Source organism: Gopherus evgoodei, chromosome 10, assembly GCF_007399415.2.
Source record: "Gopherus evgoodei ecotype Sinaloan lineage chromosome 10, rGopEvg1_v1.p, whole genome shotgun sequence".
Classification (NCBI taxonomy): Eukaryota; Metazoa; Chordata; order Testudines; family Testudinidae; genus Gopherus; species Gopherus evgoodei.
Window position 1 is genome coordinate 43,449,692 of NC_044331.1, and position 20,456 is coordinate 43,470,147.

General features: G+C 46.9%; 1 protein-coding gene across 1 annotated transcript in view; it reads right to left on the reverse strand.

The window, feature by feature from the left end:
• PKM (pyruvate kinase M1/2) overlaps positions 1–8,026 on the reverse strand; it is a 41,299-nt gene extending 33,273 nt beyond the window's left edge. The window contains 1 exon segment of the mRNA XM_030577011.1: positions 7,887–8,026. The gene's annotated coding sequence lies outside the window, so the exon portion shown is untranslated.
• Between the last annotated feature and the right edge of the window lie 12,430 nt (positions 8,027–20,456).

The window sequence follows — 20,456 nt, forward strand, 5'->3', positions numbered from 1 at the left end:
GAAGTAGAAATGAAGGCACATGAAAGTCTGCCCATATTAGAAACATTGCAAGGTTACATTAAGGTACATGGCTATTCCAGCATACATAGCTTAATGTTTCCCAGCAGCATGAGGAGGTGGTACAGAAGGAGAAGCATTAGCTCCTTCATATCAAACCACTTCCTCCCACTCTTATGCAAGAGTTTTCTAGATATTAAAAACAAAGGAGTTCCCTGAAAAGGCAATTTCACACATGAACACAGAGTGTCAGACTTCCAGATCTGGCTACTTTTGGTCCTCTGATGGATTTGTTTAATTAATTATTTCCTACTGGTTAGCCTGACTTTTTAAGACAGGAAATAACTTCTGGAGGGGGAGGAGCAATACTTGGATCTTACTAGGAAGAAAGACTGATTTGCAGAAGGGGAGCAGTTAAGACACAGCTGGTTTAATATTAGTTCACTCCAAATATTCCATAGCCAGTCATCACAAGCTAGATTTCAGGTGCATGCCTCTGAAGAATTCAAGCAAAAACCTTTACACTATGTAGCACCTTGTACAGTCTAAATCGCTGAATGCATTAGGGAGTAGTATAATGTATATTCTCATAAATGAATGAGAAGGAACTGTAGCAGCAAAAGTTCTCCTCATGCTCATTGACACCAATAAGTGCATGCTGCATATTTTGACTATCTGAATGCAAGACAATTCTGGAACCAATATGAAGCATCTCATCTGGCTCTGTACAAGGGATGAGCAATTGAGATGGAAACTGATAGTACACTGGCTCTCAGGCTATTAATGAGTCACAAGCTTTTCAAAAAAAGGAGGGGAGGTGTTAAAGGCATCTCATGGAAAACCCATAACAGTCATGTACAAACTAATTTAAATTTCTGTATTTCACACTCACTCTGTGATAAGATTACTGCTTTAATAAAAAAAGTTCCATTTGAAGTCAGAATCCCATTAGGGACTATCTTTTCAAAAGTCAGAAATAGTGATCACAGGCTTTTCTGGGCCGGGAAGTTGGAGGTGGAAAGGAAAGCACGTCAAGAACATAGAAACAGTGTGTTTTCCTGCAAGTGGCTTTAGTTTTGCAATATTGTGCCCTAAGTTTTTGCACTTCTCTGCTTATAAGCTTATACAGTGCTTTTCTACAAAACATTCACTGAACTCTGCCGCAGGTTAAGATTTGAGAGTAATTTTTGGCATTTTGCAAAAATTTCTAAAATAATGTAAGATGCAAAGGAGCATGGCTTGCTCAAGACAATGAGGATCTTATAAGACAGGAAGAAATCAGATTGATTTCATTAGGACACATGACTTGTAAATCCCAAGTTTATTATACAGCCTAGCCCCATATGTCTCTGGCAAGATGTACTTACATGTTTGAACTGAGATGAGTTAGTGGTGTGTTTAGGAATCCAATCCCTCAGGAGCAAAGTGTTTACGACCCATATTTAGAGAGCCAGAACCTATGAATCAAGTTTGATTGAAAGGGGCTCCTAGGTTTTAAGCAATTTTACCTCCATCCCAAAGCAAGTTAGAATTCTTTTACAACACAAACCTAGTTCTGGCGTTTATACGTTTAAGAAGGGTCTGCCAACTCCTTTTCTGATCAGCAGAAAATACTGTTCCACTGTCCTATAGCTTTTGCAGAGGGTAGCCCTGTACTATTATATAACTGCTCCTTTTTGGTGGCCATCTTACGTAATCTTTTCTGTGACACTGGTAAACCTGGTGCCAGCTCTTGCTGAGGCTGCAGGCATCAGCTGAGCACTGACAAACTCATACTTGGAAATCAGACCAGCTCACTTGTACGTTAATATTGTTCAAGACAGGTATTAGGGTATGGCTACATTTGGAATTTCAAAGCACTGCCCCGGCAGCACTTTGAAGTGTGAGTGTAGTCAGAGCAGCAGCGCTGGGAGAGAGCTCTCCCAGCGCTGCTGCCCTGATTACACTGACGCTTTACAGCGCTGTATCTTGCAGCGCTCAGGGGGGTGTTTTTTCACACCCCAGTTGCAGCGCTGTAAAGTGTGAGTGTAGCCAAGGCCTTAGACTTGTAACGATATGTTTAGACTCTATAAACTGCTGCAAGCATTAATCTTATTTGTAATGTCTGTATCTCATGCAACAAAGTAGTATTTAAATTGCAAAGATGCTGGCTGTGAACTTGTTACCTCAAGGAGGAAGAGTGGTTCCTTTGCCCATCAAGAAGGACTATCAAAACTAAATGGGCCATTGTAGGACAAAAGCGTTGTTGATTGCCCCATTCACCCATGAAGGAGTTGTGTGCAGGAGCCCTAGATCAGGCTGAACTCTGGGGGAAGGGCATATAAAAAGAAATGGTTCTTTGCTGTTTGGACTCTCAAAGGACTGGAGCTAGGAAACAAAAAGATTCCCCAGAGTCAGCCCTAACAGACATGCAGTGGACAGATTTAAAAATTTTATTAAAGTAAATGATTGAAATGAAATATACACAGGTTGAGAGGGAAGGTATGGTACATCTGGGGTCAGGCTTGGGTTATGGGGGGTTACAGATACCATTTGCAAGGATGAAAAGATACATACATATCGCATAACCGGCATAGACCCAGATTGGGGTGCAAGGGTTTTTAAAGTGTCAGTGAATAAGTGGACTCGGGTTCAGTACTACACCTATCACCTTTAGGAACCTAAGACTAATTCATTTGTGCTTGTATGTTGCCTGCTTTAACCTGTAAATAACTGTATACACCTTGCTTTGCCTACAGCATAACAGTGATATGTTAAAAATGCTTTTAGATTTAGAGAGGGGGGAGGGGGCAGCACTCAGGTCTGCTGTGTGAAAGGGGTCACCAATACAAAAAAAAAAGTGAGAACCACTGACCTACACCCTTGAGTGATGTAAATTATCCCGAACTGAGTGCTGGTGTAGACAGCACGATGTCTACAGGAGAGCTTCTCCTGTTGAGATGTCCGGCCTCTGCAAGAGGTGGTAGCTTTAAGCTGACAGGCCACTGGCTTAGAGCTCTCTACCACAAGCGCTACAGTTACGCTGCTATAAGTGCTGTCATAGCCTCATTGCTTTTTCCTTGTTAATAAATCCTTAGTTAATAACAGGATTGTCTTTGGTATGAGATCTAAGGTACAAATTGATCTGAGAGTAAGTGACGGGGAGCAACCTGAATATTGTGTGATCTTAACTGTAAGTGACCATTTACCTACCTTGCCTGGGTGGCAAGACAGACTAGAGTGCCCATGAGGATTGTCTGACTGTAGTAAGACTGTTAAATGTGAGTGCCTGGATCACTGTGTTATTGGGCTTGTGAGACCTAATTATAGAACATACCACCAGTTTGGGGTGTCTGTCCTACTTTTTGACATTCTGCCCTGAGGTTGGCAGTCACTAATGAACCACTCCAGCCAGCATGACAGATACTGCAGATTATTCAGGACCACCTAGCAATTTCTGCTTCACCCAGCTGATTCAGAACACCTTTCTCAGCTACCATCAAATTGCAGATTCTAAACTTGTATCCTCAGAGACAGACATTCAGCAGCAGCTTTGGGATGCTAATGTTTCTCTGATTTTCAAAGCACAAATTAATGGGATTGGAAAGGATAGGTGGGAGGGCCACACTGGTGCTGTGTCTGTGACATCAGTACTTTTCCTGGATGAGAATGGATTAGCTGTCAGATTAACATATGATTTAGTTCAGTCTGCAGCCCTGAAGAATTGAGCTCACTACAGGTTTGATTAATGAGTCAGATTGATGCTGATAGCGAGATCATATAACCAATCCAGAAGTAATTAGCAGTCCTGGTGCAGGCATAACATGCCAGCACCGCTTATCTGTATTGCATGTGCTACCACAGCAACTACAATTAAGCAGCATTTTAGAAAAATCCAAGAGTTCTCCCCCCCATGCTATCAGCAAACAAGGCCAGTGATGTCTTTCAAAGGAAAAACAGCAGATTCATTGGTAGAGTGAAGATTTGAACCCCAGCTGGATTTATAGATGCAGTCAGAACAGCATACAACTGAAATCCCTCCTAGATTTCTGTGCACATCATTGATTAGTGGCTGTTAGCCACTACTGCTGTTCTATTTCTTCCTATGTGCTATCCATCACAACACACTGCAGCTAAGCTCTGCTGCTTTTCCACAGGAGGTGGGACTATATAGCCTCTCCTAGGAATTGGACAGTAGCCTGTTCTTAAGCCAGAGGACAGGAAAGAGAGGACACACCCACGTGATTTATCCTGACCACACATCTAGAGCTTTAGCAAAATGGATTCAGCTTTGGATTTCATGTAATCAAGAGTGGTCTCTTTCCTACCCTGCTGGCAGCAGCAAGTCTTATTTATATATAAATAGGTGATCCAAATTCTAAGTGTTTACTCAGGAGTGGAGGCACACAGATATACACTAAATGCATTCTTAGATGTTAGATTGCCTCAATGCAATATCAAATTGACTGCCTTATTTACCACCAGCTTTTCACCAGAATTTGTAGATTTCATCTCTAGAAAATTCAGAAGGATCTTTTTTGACACAAGATAGCCTTAAGTATCTTATGATTTCACAGTATGTTTACTTTTCTTCTGGAATAACTTGAGTTTGTTGCAGTTATCTAGCCACAACAGAAGAGGGGGAGTGAGAACTGTTAGTCTCAAGATGCATTATGCTCCACCCCAAAATCTGTTCTTAAACCATGTTTGAGCCTTTCTATATCTTTTCAATTCTTTAGTGAAGGTTTATCTTGATACCCCAGCATGGCCCAAACACTGTTTTGGGGGGGGGAAGGTTAGAGCTACAGGAAGAGTGGCCAGGTCTGTTTATAAAAGCTCTTGATTTCAAGAGGTGAACTGCACTTCAGTTTCCCTTGATGTATGGCTGTAGATAACCAGATACAAGTCTAAGATTCTTGAAGCTGGATGAAGTTATAATTGTTCCGCTAAGTTTCAGTGATTGTGCAAACAGAGGGTTGTACAGCGTTTTGAATCTGTTAAGCAATACAAACATAAGCAGTGTTTTTTGTTATGCGATACTCTATCCCAAAGTAGCTGGGATGCCAGAGCCATGACCATTTAAAAAGTCTACTCTACTTCTATTAATTTGAGATGACAGCAATGAAGTTTCCAATGCTTTGTAACAAAAGTACTATTCATGCAAATCTGACTCTAAAAAGAGCAGTTCAAACATGTTTCAAAGGTTTCTTTTTAAACCATAGTCTTTAGTGAAGTACAGATGACTACCAAAAAATAAATTGGACAAGTTTACACAGACGTAATACAGGACACATTCAAAAGGGGCCTTCGCTTGCCTGTGCAATGAAGAGATGACTAAGTCATTAACAAGTCTTGAGCCATATACTGATCGAAGTTAGCATCATTTAGGATACTACCAGCTCTCTTGGTGTGGGAGGTGGCAAATACTCCCTTTTCCATTTGATTCAACCCTTACTCCCACAGTCTGATTGACCCCCTGCACCCCAGGAAACACTAAACTGAAATACTTTGCAACTCCGAATCCAAGCTTCTTTCTGCAAATTCTACAGCATGTAGCTGCAGCCAGAAATAAGTGTAATTTGCTTAATCACTTCCCCCTTTTAGTAGCTCAGAGTTACTTGAGTAATCAAACTGGGTTGATATGGCACTATCTTCCCTTAAATGCAAGGGTAATTAAGAAGTGTGGTTACTGCTATCTTCAGTTAAAAGTACACACATTTCTATCTGAGGACATGGCTCTAATGGCAGTATATGAAAACACATGTATGTGAACCAAACCAAGAATTGTTTTCCAGAGGTGTTTGGTATTAATCTGAAACAAAGCAGGAAGTACAGAATAAGGTAGGGCATAGTACAGTATTCTAGCTAATCCTACCTTAAAGGCATAGTAAACTACAAAGTTAATCATCCATCAATAGGGTAATAGTTTCAAATTTATCAACACTGGAATCCTGTTTCAAGAATACCATTAGCTGGAGTTATTTAATTCACTCTTTTGAGGTTTACTTTGACACATCACCCCCCCCCTCCAAAAAAAAAAAAAAAAACCACAAAACAAAACAGATATAAAGATGAAAAGTGGAGGTTCAATCCAGGGCAACCGTTTAGGAAGGATTATTTGACCAGGATTACAACAACTCTTCCACATTTCTTTTCCTGCAGTGTGCATCAGCTGTAATACTGCAGCACTATGTTGTAGCACATTAGACCACTACCTCCGAAGCTGCAGTGTCACGGCCAGCCACAAGGGGTTGTGACAGCAGTGATACCTGCACTCCTACCCCCTTCACACCATTGAACAATCCCAGCAGATACCCAGGTCTCCCTGCATGGTGCTGCAGCAACCTGACCCATCAAGTTTGCCTACAAAGTAGTTTCTTATCAGTTAGTCTGGGCCAATAAACCCACTGGGGTAAGGAGGTTTAATCTTTGCCATTTTTACAATAGTATGCATAAGAGATATGCTGAGAAGGAGGACCAGTTTTGATTCACACACACAGTTTCAGGATATCATCATGGGGCATTTGTGTTTCAGTCCTGCCTGTGAAAGGGAAAGTTGGGATAAAATCTAGCACAGGGGTTCTCAAACTGGGGGTCAGGACCTCTCAGGAGGTCACAAGCTGTCAGCCTCCATCCCAAACCCCGCTTTGCCTCCATAATTTATAATGGTGTTAAATATATTTAAGTTTTTAATTTACAAAGGGGGAATCACACTCAGAGGCTTGCTATGTGAAATGGGTCAGCAGTACAAAAGTTTGAGAACTACTGATCTAGCACCTCTAATGATGAATTCAATCACCCTCTTACACTGGCCTCACAGTTTTAACTTAATAGCAGTATGTTTTACAGAGATCCTCCCTTGCAATCACACAAAACGGCATCAGATCTGAAATGCAGATCATTACAGGACTGTAGTAGCTGAAACAGCCTTTTCTATTGGCAGTCAGATCACATTTGACCAGGCTTGGTATGCAATGCAACATGATCCCTGTCTCACAAGACTAACCAATGCTACAAGAGCCATTCAAAGGCTGACCTAGGGAGAGCTAACCTAGTTTAAGAGCTCACTGTAGAATGAGGACATCTCAAACACAGGATGAAGGGACAGAGCAAGAACAAGGTTTAAACTTTGAGTTAAAATGGTTTGAAAGGTCCTTAATTGCCTCACTTTCCACCAAACGTTAGTCTGCCTTTCCTCCTCTACTGTCACCCCGGTGGACTCCCCTGTAACACTGAAGCAGGGAAGGTTAAAAGGACTGAGTTTCATCAGAGCCTTTAAGAGTAAAATTGCATTTTTCTATAGGTCATATTTTACAGAATTACACAAGCAAGAATCTGACAACTGAAGTTGTGCTTGTCCCGCCTCAGGACGCAGCTCTTTATTATGTTAGTGAGGTAGATGGTCTCATTTGGCTCTGGGAGCCCCCGTCTGTAACAATAGGCCGGCGCTACGGGGCTGCAGCGCCTCCCCACCCCCCATTCCGTCTGTAACAGGCCAGCGCTACATGGCTGCAGCCCCGCCCCTGTCTGTAACTACAGGCCGGCGCTACGAGGCTGCAGTGGGCACAGTAAAGCTCCAGCCGCACCCCACGTGCTCGCGAGGGGGCAGCTGGAGCTCGGACCACGAACGTGCCCCCGCGCGCCACGGACGCAGAGTCGCTCTGCGCGAGGCCGCGCTGGCTGCGCGCTCCGCGGAGGAGGGGCGAGCTGCGGCGCCTCCACCCACCAACAGCGCAGCCCCTTCGGCCTCGGTAGAGGGGCCGCGCCGCCCACCAGCCGGCACCCCGCCTCCGCACAGGGCCGGTGGGCAGCGCGGGAGGACGGAGGCGCCCTGGGAAGGACCCGCTCCGCTCCGCTCCGCCCCGGGGGGTGGCGGCACCGCGCTGACCTCCCCACGCCCGGCTACCTACTGTTCCTCACCACGTCCGTCCTCCCCGAAAGCTTCAGCTCTTCTGTGACCCCCCGCTCCGCGCCGCTCCTCGAGGTGAATTCAGCCGCCCTATAGATCCCTCCGCCGCCCGCCCCAGTATCACGCGGGGAGGCGGGGCGGACGGATTCTTTTCACCAGCGGACGCACAAGCTGCGGTAGGGAAGCCGTGTGATATCACGTGAATAATCGGCCAATGGGGAGGCGCCCAAGGCGCTCGGCACGCGGCCTGCGAGTGATAGGGGCAGCGGTGGCTGCAATTAAAGGGGCCGTATTCCTTACCTCCCCCCATGCAGCCGTACCATCTCTTAAAGGGGCCGCGTCCCTTAAAACCCCCATGCAGCAGGAGCTCTGAAGAGGACTGCAGCCCTCACCCCCCCCCCGCTGTAACATCTGTTAAAGGGGTCCATGCCCCTTAGCTCCCCGTTCAGCATCACTGTCTCTTAAATGGGCCACAACTTCCTTCCCTTTCCCTTCTCCTTCCACTGCAGCAGCAGCATCTCTTCTCACGGCGTGTGCCAGACGAGAGAGCTCCACGTAGGACCCTCTATTCCGCTAGGGCCTGGGCTCCCCGTAGTCTCGGTGCTGGGCCTCATTGCCCATGCTGCAGTGCTTCTAACGGGCCAGCTCCCCGTTACTCGTCCCCATGTGCCTGCTCAGAGGCCAGGCTGCCCTGCATCACAGCTGGAAGCCTCTCCTGAATACCCACTGCCCTTCCCTCTCTCTCAGGGCCCTGGAAACCATTTACAAAGATCTTTCTGTTCCCCATTGTTGCTTTTCCTCAGTTGTGAATTTTTCCTTCCCCTTTTTTAATGAGGGCTCCTAGAGAGCTTATTGTTAGCACCAAATTACCATTGAGATCCCAGCTGGGAAGCTGCCAGCAAAAGAATGGATCCAGTGACAAAGGGAGGAGGGAGGAAGCTGAAACCCAAGCATGACAAATGACTGCTTGAGGCCCCCATGGTCAGATTCCCTCCCCCTAGGTGGTTACAGCAGGCTCCAAATCTCAGGCAGCTGAGCCAAGAGCTGCCTTGGAGGATTCTCCAAAGCCTAAAGAGTGGGGAATTGGGCTCTGGGTTGCTGAGACTACCAGGGGAAGCCCCCAGTTTCCCCTTGTCCTAAGAGCTTGGGGTCCTGCAGGTGTGAGGCTAGCCCTGATAATGGCTGGTATCAGCAAGAATGTGTGTCTCTCTGACAAGCAGACTCAGAGGATGAGTTTGCAGTGGTGGAGCACCCAGCAGCACTCATCTGCTCTGGTTTCAAGGTCATATTGTCTTTTCCCTGAGCTGGAAATAATTCACAAACCACACTGAGTAATGCAGCACACCCTCTTCCTACAGCAAACAGCTCCTATTCATCATATCACCACATATTCATTGGGCTGGGATCTCTGAATATCACAGTGAGACACATTATGAGAGCAAGAAGAGATGGCTTATTTTTTCTCACAGTATAAACCCATATGTCCGGTTAAGACCTGACATGAGTCACCCCCCAACTCAGGGATTCTAGACCGCAAAGCACCTGGGGCAGCATAGGTTTTTCATTAGACAAATGAAAGCGACACGTGCTGGGTGACCTTGGGTAAATTCCTTCCTCTGTTTCCCCATCTGAAAAATGTGGATAATGGCACCAATAGATAAAAAGTGCTCTAGGTATTATTATTTTTTAAATCAACAATTTTACCTAGCTATCATATAGCACCTTACATCAGTAGATCTCAAAGTGCTTCACAAAGTGGGGGCACTATCATTATCTCATTATTTACAGATGGGGAAATTGAGGCATGGAGCAGTTAAGTGACATGCCCAAGATCACCGAGCGGGCCATTGGCAGAATCAGGAATAGTTATCAGATCTCCTCAGTCCTAGACCAGTGATTTAACTGCCTCCTAGTTCCTGCTTTCTTGGGGTTATCCAGTTGTGTTCATAAACTGAGGACTTGCGTTGATATTTTAAAAAATAGGAGTCTAATGTTAGCTAAATAAATGCTCTGATTTTCAAAAATGCTGAGCAGCTATTGATTTCAATGGTAGCTGCTAGGCACTCAGCACTTTTTAAAATCAGGCCACTTATTTAGGAACCTGAACATGGATTTGGAAACGTTAGGCTCTTATTTTTGAAAGCCTTAACCTAAACCTTTTACTGTGAGTCCCTGTGGACTCTGTGTCCTAAGCCATAAATCTTTATTGGTCAGAAATAATCAAGCCCTAGGAGACTAGGAGCCCTGAACCTCACTCCATGTCGAACAGAAGGTTTATGTCTCAGTCTGTTGATGCAAAAAGGCACCTGGCAAAAATATAGAGACTGATGAATGGTACACAAAAGTTTGAATCGGGTGCTTCTAATTCCTCTTCCCCATAACACAAGAAGATTGCCTAGGGAAGTTGTGGAATCTCCATCGCTGGAGATATTTAAGAGTAGGTTAGATAAATGTCTATCAGGGATGCTCTAGACAGTATTTGGTCCTGCCATGAGGGCAGGGGACTGGACTCAATGACCTCTCGAGGTCCCTTCCAGTCCTAGAGTCTATGAGTCTATGAGTCTATAAGAAAAGGCTCTCTAATGAAATACCAACATATTTAAAACTAAGAGAAAGGAATAGTTTTTCATATAATAGATAAGTAGTCAGTGGAACTCACTTTTACAAGATTTCAGGGAAGCCAAGAACTTGGTAGCAATCAAAAAACTTGATTTATACGATTCATATGATTTTGTTATGTAGAAATGTATATGATTATGTTAATATTCTTTCCTTCCCCCAGCAGCTGGTTGGTTGGTTACAGCTGAGCGCAGTTTGTGAGAGGCTGGGAGACTGAAAAGTGAGACAAAATGTTTCTTTATTGGGATGGTTGGGAGTCAGGGTCTGGCTAGCTCCTTAAGACTCTGTGGCCTTGCCCCTTTCATTCTGGTATCCCTCAGACTACAATGTTGACAACATCTGCAGTTACGTTAGATAGCATAAAAATGAATAAGAGATGTTAACCCTTGTTCTATAGAGCAAGAGCCAACCACCAGGAAGGGAGATCAGAAAGGTGCTTCCGCTATGTGAAGTTTACTCCACCATTGTTTGATGTGCAGGGATTAAAGTACACAAGTGCACAGTCCCTCTTCCTCTATTAAAAGCCAATGGAGGGCTCCTTTTATGGTTCTCTCTCTTTCCTTGACTTGGGGGAGCCTTTCCCTGAGGGCTCGCTCTCCTGCCATCTCTTCCCTGGCTGGCGAAATGAGGACTCTCCAGGCAGAGGAATGTGAAGTGGGATCTGCAGGAGGAGCCTGGCCTGGCTGGGGAGTTTGTGGGTCTCCCAGCTTTCCTGCAGCAGGTGGAGCGGCAGCAGTACTTGTCAGGAAAAGAATTGATGCTCTGACTGAAGTCCCCACCTGCCTCCGCTCCACAAGAGAATTATCCATCCCCATGGCTGGAGAGGGGAAAGACACTGGAGGGCAGAGTAGGAGAGGATGAGTGGAGGAGTAAGGGTACGTCTACACTACAGGATAATTTCGAACTAACTTAAACCGGTTTTATTAAACAGGTATTATAAAGTCGATTGTGCGCGTCCACACTAGGCACATTAATTCGGCGGTGTGCGTCCGTGGTCCGAGGCTAGCGTCGATTTCTGGAGCGGTGCACTGTGGGTAGCTACTGTAAAAGAATGAGGCCAATAACGTCGATTTGCATCCACACTAACCCTAAATCGATATAGTAATATCGATTTTAACGTTACTCCTCTCGTTTTGTAGGAGTACAGAAATCGATTTAAAGAGCCCTTTAAATCGATATAAAGAGCAGTGTAGTGTGGACGGGTGCAGCATTAAATCGATTTAACGCTGTTAAAATTGGTTTAACAGCATAGTGTAGACCAGGCCTAAGAGAGAGACAGGAGAGGAAGATTTAGAAAGTAGCCCATGCTAGCATCTTATCACTGATTAGACCCATCCTCAGCCTTCCTTCTGGTCCCAGCTCTTTACCAACAGACAGGGCCCACGGTATTTTACACAGATGGCAGGGTTTATCTCTGCTGCCAGATAGTGACACAAACTAAACCTGTACCTGCTTTAATCTTAAAGATAACAGCACCATCCCCTGGCTGTGTGGGCACTCTCCTGTCACCCAGAGCTCACAGCCGACCAATGGGCACAGCTGCCTCAATCAGAATACTTCCCCCGCTACTGCAATATTTTAAGCATTTTTACAAGAACAGTCTTTTTCAGCTAAGCTAAAGGGAGGATTAAGGGCTCATCAAACTCACTCTCTAAACCAAAACTTTAACATCAACCTCAGTAAAGTGAGGGCAGAATAACTTCCTGAATTAATGGAATTTGTGACAGTCGGATGTGCTGATCCATTGATATAAGAATGTGGTAGATTGCAGTTAATGTTTTGTGCTGTAGTGTGTGTTTGGTGAAGGTGGGGAACTCATTGCTTTTCAGTATGTTGGAGAAGTAAGGGAAAGTCTTCTGGAACGGTAGATCGCATTATCAGTAGCATTGCCCGGGATGGGAGGGTGGTAAGCAATGCAGGAAACTGTTGCGTTTTGCATGTGTAGGGTTGGGGTGAGTCCTGATGCAGTTAATCACATTTCATTTCTATAACCCCAGTAGTGTGGTCCGCACTTTCCAGACAGGTACTAACAGAAGCCAGGTCCCTGCCCCTAAGATTGCACATGTCCATAGCCTTTCACAGCCCTTATATGTCATTGTGATAGGCCCTATAAGAAAAGCAGAGACAGAGTGAAGTAGTGTCCAGTGATCTTCCTGGTTACAAGAAAACAAATGGTTTCTTACACACAGTTTCAGATAGCTCACAGGATGAACAGTGAGCAAGTGGCAGACCAACTCCATCAACCGTCTGAAAGGACAGATGAGTCATCTTTTGTCATCAACTGTCGACCCATCTGCCCCTGCTTCTTTCTCACAGGTTGCTGTGCTGTACTGACAGCCTGTGACAGTTGAACAGTCAGACAAGATGGCTAGAGTCCAAGCCTGACTGATTGCACCACAGAGAAGGTGACATTTGATGGGGCTGCTGTTCGGGAGGTGCAGCACTCCAGCCAGTGCAGTGCTCTCAGGTTGGATGCAGCCTGGTGACACCCACTGGCAGCACCGTGCAGCCTTTCATGACCTGAAGATTTTTTAATTGCTTTGGCAAGAAGGTTTCTCCGATCAGGGCTAGGTTGTCTGTTCCCTCAGTGGCAGAACTGTGACTGGTGGGGAAAGGGCTGTGTCATCTCTGCTTGGTCAGGGTCACTCACCGTGGAAGCTTTGGGGGAGCTTTGGGTTAGGATTTGTAGTTTGAAGCCATGCCTTTGTTGGATGGTAAAATCAAATGAGGAGGCGTTAGTCCTATTACTGAAGGAGACTTCCAGCCTTGCCTTTGGGAGGGCAGGTGCTGAAGCAAGAGTTAGGCCGTGGCTTAAAACAATTGCTGGGTTCAGGAGGAACCACAGACTTATGGGGTGGCCTTGAAGTCACATAATCTTTCAGTGCCTGGGGGGTAATAGTATTTACCTACCTTGCAGGGGGGTTGTGAATTTAAATACATTAAAGATTGTGAGGCAGTTGGTAACAGGGGCCAGATAAGACAAAGCACACCCCAAAGAAAAGACATAGGACAACAGTTCAGTCTTTCAGTCCATCATCAACAGTCTGCATACCTGCGGTACTTGCCTTAGACTGAAAGCCTGTTGGGCAGGGAGCTTGTCTCCTCTCTATAAAGCAGAAGGTATATTTCCAGCCTCGGCGTGTTGTATAATAGAGATATACCATTCTTGCGTAGATTTTGTTAGGAGCCTCCATAAATAAATATGACAATGATGATACTAAACCATGCAACAATGTGCAGTTTCTGAAAAATGATACCAGCACAACCACTGAGAGCATGAACATTGTCCTAACAAAATACGCCAGCGGGCAAACTGATGCTTGTCACATACACCATGTGAGAGCCTGTTGTCTGCGAATGTGCAGAAAGCATCTCAATGCCTAGTCCAGGTGGCGCCTAGGCCTTGTGCTGACCTTCTGCACAGAGATGAACTTCACCCGCTGAGGATTCAAAAGGGCCTCTATTGGAACAGGATATTCTAAATGGAAAAAGCTGTTTGCAGCCATGGGGAAATTAGCTGCAGAAGGAAAGTTTAAAGCCTCCTTCCTCCAGAGGAAGGGAAATGTTACTGAATGAGTCAGCTCTGCAGACTGTGGTGTAACACCACACCCTGGGGTGGGGCAGCAACTGCAGGATTGGAGCTGCCTGAAAGAAAAGAGCCAGCTCTGTTAGCCAAGCCTGGGGTGAGCTTATCAACCTCTGTATGTGGGCCAACAGCCCCTGAGGGGACAGAGCACCACATAGGTGCATGCGCATGGGTTATAGTGGCAAGACATTGCAAAGGAACTGGGCCTGTTTACCTCCCCGTTTCTGATGTCAAAATAGGTGTGGAATCATCAGTTGTCTGCTCCTGAGGATGTTTCCACCTTGGTTAACAGGGAAAGAGGCAGTCCTCTCCCTCTGACTAGAGGAAGGACCACCATCAGTTGCTCTGGGTGAGGGGTTTTGCAGCATAGCAAGCAGGGGTGGATTTAAGGATTAGGGCCCAGCAGGTAAATGAAGTGGGGGGCTCGATGGCAGGGGAGCTACCTGGAAGGATTGTTTGGAAGGGGGAGAACTAGGGATCTGGAGCGATGGGTTGGAGGCTGGAGCAGAGTAGGATGTAGGTGTTGAGGATGCTGGCTGGGGGATGCAAACAGCCCATGGAATCTGATCCCTGTCTTCCCATTACTGATGGGGTTTTTAGCAGGGGATTCTTTATCCAGGATGGTAGTAATAATGTTGCTCTTCAGAGACATTCTATGGGCTCCACTTTTTACCAATCTTTCCCCAGCCATTGAGTCACTACATGCTCTCACCACTGCCCGCTTCCTAGCCAATACCTTTTCTGGGGCAGCCCCGGCCACTTGTAGGCATCCAGAGGATGTTGCAGCTGCTGCCTAGTGCAGTTACCTCTCCTCTGTGGACTTTCTATCAATAAGGTCCTCTGCTGGTTTTCTGCACTGGTGGAAGCCAGCACAGACCCTGTGATGGTCCTGGAAAGTGAGTTCATGAGCAGATGAAATCTAGCCATAGAATTTATATGCATGTGCAATTTCTATGAGCTGAAGTGCCTAGTCTGGGCAGGAATGCAGTGGCTTCATTAGCCAACATGCTCCAACAAGAGCAGGAATAAATGTAGCTCAGCATAAAAAAATGCAACGGGAGGAAAAGGAAGCAAAACACCGATCTCATATCCCTCCACTCAAATGCACAAGGAAATCCTCACCTGAAGGTGGCTATGACCAAGGAGAGAGCACTCACAAAATGTTCCCTACCACTAAGAAAGACAGTGAGATGAGCCACGTAGAGAGTTTCCGAAGTACAAGGTTTCTGGATATTTAGGGTCTGATTCTCCAGTGTAGCCTCTTGGATTGAGCGTCAGCTTGGTATTCAGTAGAGCCGGGCTCTAGTCTTGGCTGTGCCATGGGCCTGCTGGGTGACCTTGCGCAAGGCACATCCCCACTTGGTGCCTCAGTTTTCCCATCTGTGAAATGGGGATAATGATGCTGCCTTCTTTGCAACGTGCTTTGAGATCAACTGATGAAACATGCTAGACATGCTCATTGTTTTATATGATCTTCACTAAGGGGTATAGTCCCCTGCTCAGCAGGGAGTTTGCACAAGGCCTGTGCACCTCAAGTCCCCATAAGCCTGGTTTGGAGGGGTAAGTGGTGCAGAGGCTTCATGCTGATAAATTTCTCCCTAACAAAGCACAAAATACCTAAGCCAAGATTTTTGAAAGTGACCAGGGATTTTGGGTGTCTGACTTGACACACTTTAAAGGGGCCAAATTTTCAGCAGGTGGGAGCTCAGCACTTTCTGAAGATCAGATCCCCTTTAATGTGTCTCTAGCGGGGCCCTCAGATTGAGTCACTGGTCACTTCTGAAAATCTTGGCCAGACCTGGAAACTGTGCCCTAGAATCTGCTACAAATTCTTTTAAAAGTACCAAGGAAGAACTCCTATATTTGGTTATTGGAAGCAAGATGTATTGATCCTACAGCCATTTTGGCTAGATCCAGCTCTCTTCTGCCCACACAGCTCCTTCCTTCTGTCAGCATATTGCAGGTTACTGCACCAAATACCTGTTTCTAAGCAAAGGTTGTCCTGGCAATGCCATTCAGAGATAATGAAAAAGCAATACTTGCCTTGAGCTGAAATGCAATTCACAGCATCCAATGCGTGTACCCACAGCTGTAGAACTAAGCAATCAAACTGAAGACTGCACAACCATCACTGCCCACAGAGTGTCATTCAGCTCCATTGTCCCTTCTGCACCACCTGCTTTTTTGTCTCTCTGCACCAAGGCCCCAGGACCTGTCAGAAATGGTCTGTCTAGGTTGCTGCTAGTCCTGCTACTGACAGCTGCACTGATTCCAGACCCTCGGCTGTCAGTATCTATGGGTCTGCTGTTTCTTTGCTCCCTTTTGGTTGTATTTAATTCACACTTTCCCTCCTATTCCCTTTCTTGAATTACATTTCATTGGTGGCTGCTGCTGCTTGGAAATCCAATACCCTCACTTGTATTACCTTGCTACGAAGGGGTTAGGCTTCGAATCCAAAACCAGCACCAGGGGTGGCTTTGCCCTTGGATTGTGCAACAAAGGAGAAGCAAGAGCCCAGAACTAGGGCAGAGAGGAAGTTGCCAGGAGGAGAGCCAGCTGCTGGCAAAAGGGAATTCTTGTAAACTCTGAGCCTGGAGCTGACAGGCCAGCTGAGATCAGGTAACTGACACACCATTCAGAGCTCATATCACATGCCAGCAGCAGAGCAGAGCACATGGATAAGTTGGACAACCCGCATGGAGGGGTGAGTGCATTGGCACAGGGCAGAGAGCCTGTGCATGTCTGTGGTGTGGTGTGGTGTGGTGGGGGGAAGAGCTGTTTTGCTGCAGACTGTGCTGGAGGCACGGGAGGCTGTGCAACCCCTGCTAGAGATCCTAGCCTGGGTCTGCTCCTGGCTTTGCCGGGGTTAGTTAAATGTGTTATTTATTGTTAAGTGTGGGGCTTGTTCCAGGGCTTAACTCCAATCCCCTAGGAGGCACGGTTGGTGTTTGTGCTGAGGTACATGACTTGGACCTGGGACCCCTTAGTCTAACCCTGGGAGGCCCCACCTGATAACTGTGCCACCCACACCCACTTAGACTGGCACTCTGATCCCCGCTAATGATGGCTAGGCCTTATATAGCAGCTGATGAGCCAGCTACAGCCTTGGCTAACAGAGGTGGATCGTTTTAGCTCGGGCCGCAGGGCTCATGCGGCTCGATTCAGAAGTGCCAGGTTCAGTCCCTGGTGCCAGTGCCCTATCCAGCAGTGTGTGTTACAATTACAAATCAAAACCATGACAGCGGAGGTATTGCCAAAGCGCCTACTGCCCTGCTTGGGCCTACCTGGCATTTCCTAGTTATTACTGCACAGCTAGAGTCTAGGTGAGATAGTGCAGATGGGGTGCAGGCCTTTCCCCCACGAGGTCACTGGCCTGAATCTAGTGCAGGCTGGTAGTAACTGAAAGTCGTACCCATCTGATGGGTATTTGGGTGAAATGAGTTGGAGGCTTCAGTCCATTGCCCAGTGGACAGGTGACACCATTAGCAGAGTTGGGCCTCTTCTCCGCATGGATGGAATGGGCTACGGGGACTCAGCTGCGCTCCTCCACTGAGAGGCAGTCTCTGCAGATTGGCGGACAGTCCGGGACAGCTGACACTGTTGCTGTCTAGGCTGCACCTGTTTGGCTTTGTAAACAGAGGGCTCTGGTCTGATCTCCAGGGCTCATTTGGGTCCCAGTGACCATTCACTTGAAAAGGATAATCAGCAAACCCACCCCAAGCCTTTCCACTTTTATAAACAACAGAAGAACTTGACTGGGTATTTTGTGTCCACCAGAAGCAGCTGCCTACGCTGAGCTATCTGTGCACTGCAATACTGCAGGCATATTACAGGGGAAAGTGTTGTTGGGAAGCCTCTAAGCCGGGCACAAATGACACAAGCATAATGAGCCCTCTGCACCTGAGAATCTTAGGGATTGCTTGGACAAGTGCTCACTGTAGGCTATCAGGAGATGTGTCCTGAGAGGGGATAGTGATGGTGAGTGACTCTCCAGGCTCTCCTCCACCCAGCTCGGCAGGATCACATGCCAGCCTCATGTGAGGCTCATCGGCTGAGGTCAACTGCGTGGAAGTGCTTTGGCTGATGGGTTCTGCACTTTCATCAGCTGTTGTCTCTGCAGTGGAACATTTGGTAGGTTCCCGAGACCATGTGCTTTGTATAACCCCCTCCCACTCCATCCCACAGACAGCATTGACTTCCCCCATCTCGCTGCACGGGGCTTTCTGCAAAATCCCAGCTTTGTTTGTGCACATTTGGAATAATTGTCTGTTTATTAATGCCTTCAATCTGCAGCTCACTAGAGCGTTCAGCAGTGCATACTCCCAGAGAGACTAGATAGCTCGGGGGGCTGGCAAGGGGTTTTGATGTGCTGCGGCTTTAGGTCACGTGTCTGGATCCAGTGCAAGTCGGCAGCGATCTGACATCTGATGATGGCTGTGCAGTAGCCTTTGTGAAATGAGTAGGAGATTCTCAATCAACAGAATGAGAGTAGCAGGGAGTGATACAGGACAGGACTGAGATATATTGAGAAAGCTGTGGGGGGACCCAGGACTGGAATAACGGGGTATTGCTGTCCCAAGTTCGATCATATTATGGGGGAGGCGAGGTCTGGAATAGCAGGGTTGCCAGAGGTCAGGGTTGAGATATATTAACCTAGGATGGAGCCAGCAGAGTCCAGATTTGAATCCAGGCACCTCCTAGGCCTGATCCTGCCCTCCCATCCAGAGAAAGAGATTGTTATTGATTTGAATGTGGGGGTGGGGGGCATTGGAGGGAGAGAAGGAAGATGAGACATTCCAGGAGGAGGAAGCTGAGAAGAAAGGAGAGTGGATACAGAAACTGCAGTGATGGGAAAGGAAACGTCCGAAGGGCAGGAGGGTAGCTAAATGGGGTTTGAGATGAGTCTCTTTGTGCAAGGACACTTATAATTCTAAAGCCAGATTCTCAGCTGGTGTAAATCAGTCAATAGAACTCTGCTGATTTACGCCAGTTGAGGATTTGGTCCCTAGCTCCAGTCTTTGGCATGGAATGATTGTGAGCTGCAGAGGAATCAGCATCAATCTTGTTTCAAACAATTCTCTTTTTATAATGTAACCCTTTGTTGGTGTGAGAGAGGGGCATGAACAGGACTCAGGTAGCCAGGGTCTGGTCCTGGCTCTGCCAGACCCTGAGAAAGTAACTTCCCTGCTTGATGCCTCAGTGTCTCCTCCTATCCCATGTCTGCCTTGAGTGTTCCAACTGGAGACTCCTCAGGGGAGGACTGTGTCTCAATTTTTTGTGCAGTGTCTAGCACAGTGGGCTCCAATAATGGGGGCTGCTGTGATACAAATCAATTACTTAATTGATCATTGTCCTCGTTGTTTTGTAGCTGAGGAAAATCAAACCCAGCTGCACCTCAGGTGGAGCATGGCTCTGACTGTGCATTGCATCTCAAGGTGGGGCAGTGAGCTACAAAGGGGAGGAGATGGTGGAACCCCTGCACACAGCACCTCCACAGTGCACCCAGGGACATTGGTGGCTCAGCACAGCAGGATGTGCAGCCTTTCACCTGTCCATCCAGGGTGCAAACCTGGCCTCAGGCCCGTAGTGACCAGCAGTCTTTGGTGGCAGGGCCAGGACTGAACAATCATTGTCAGCCTCCCTGACTCCATCTCTTTTCAGATCCTGTTAGAAGGTGTGTTCTCCCTCCTTGGCCTATCCCTGTACATTGCCCCCTCCCTACAACTTCATCTCTCCAATATGGCCAGGGATGTGGCCTGAGGACACAGACTGAGGAAGATGGGAGGCAAACTCTGGCTGTGCTGAGCTGAGTCACTGTGAGCTCCTGCATCCACCTCTCCTACAAAAGCAGCCCCTCTAGTCAGAGAGGAGGCATGGGGGACACCGGCCCTGCCGCTGCTCTTGATGTCCCTGCCGGGTGGAGGAAGGGCAGATTTCTGCCTCAAGGGCCAAACTGCACCTTGCAGCAGCACTAAATTCATAATGAGATGACAACAAAAGCCTTATTGTATTCCCCATCAGCCTGTGCCAAAGTCTCTTGGGCACACCATGAAACACACTCCCTCAAGTCCTGCCTAGCGGAGGGTTGGGGGATCTTTAGGGAAAAGCTTTCTCCACAACCCAGCCCTCCAGCCCAGTAGTTCTCAGCCTTTAAAGGGCTAACAAATCTCCCCACAATCCACCAGACCCCATAATGCTCTGCAGCCGAAAAGGATTGTGGGATAAAACTCAAAGAGGAAGCTTACAAGAAGTGGAAATTTGGACAGAGGAATCCTAGATGACTAGGAAGGAGTATAAAAATATTGCTAGAGCATGCACGGGTGTAATCAGGAAGGCCAAGGCACAACTGGAGTTGCAGCTAGTAAG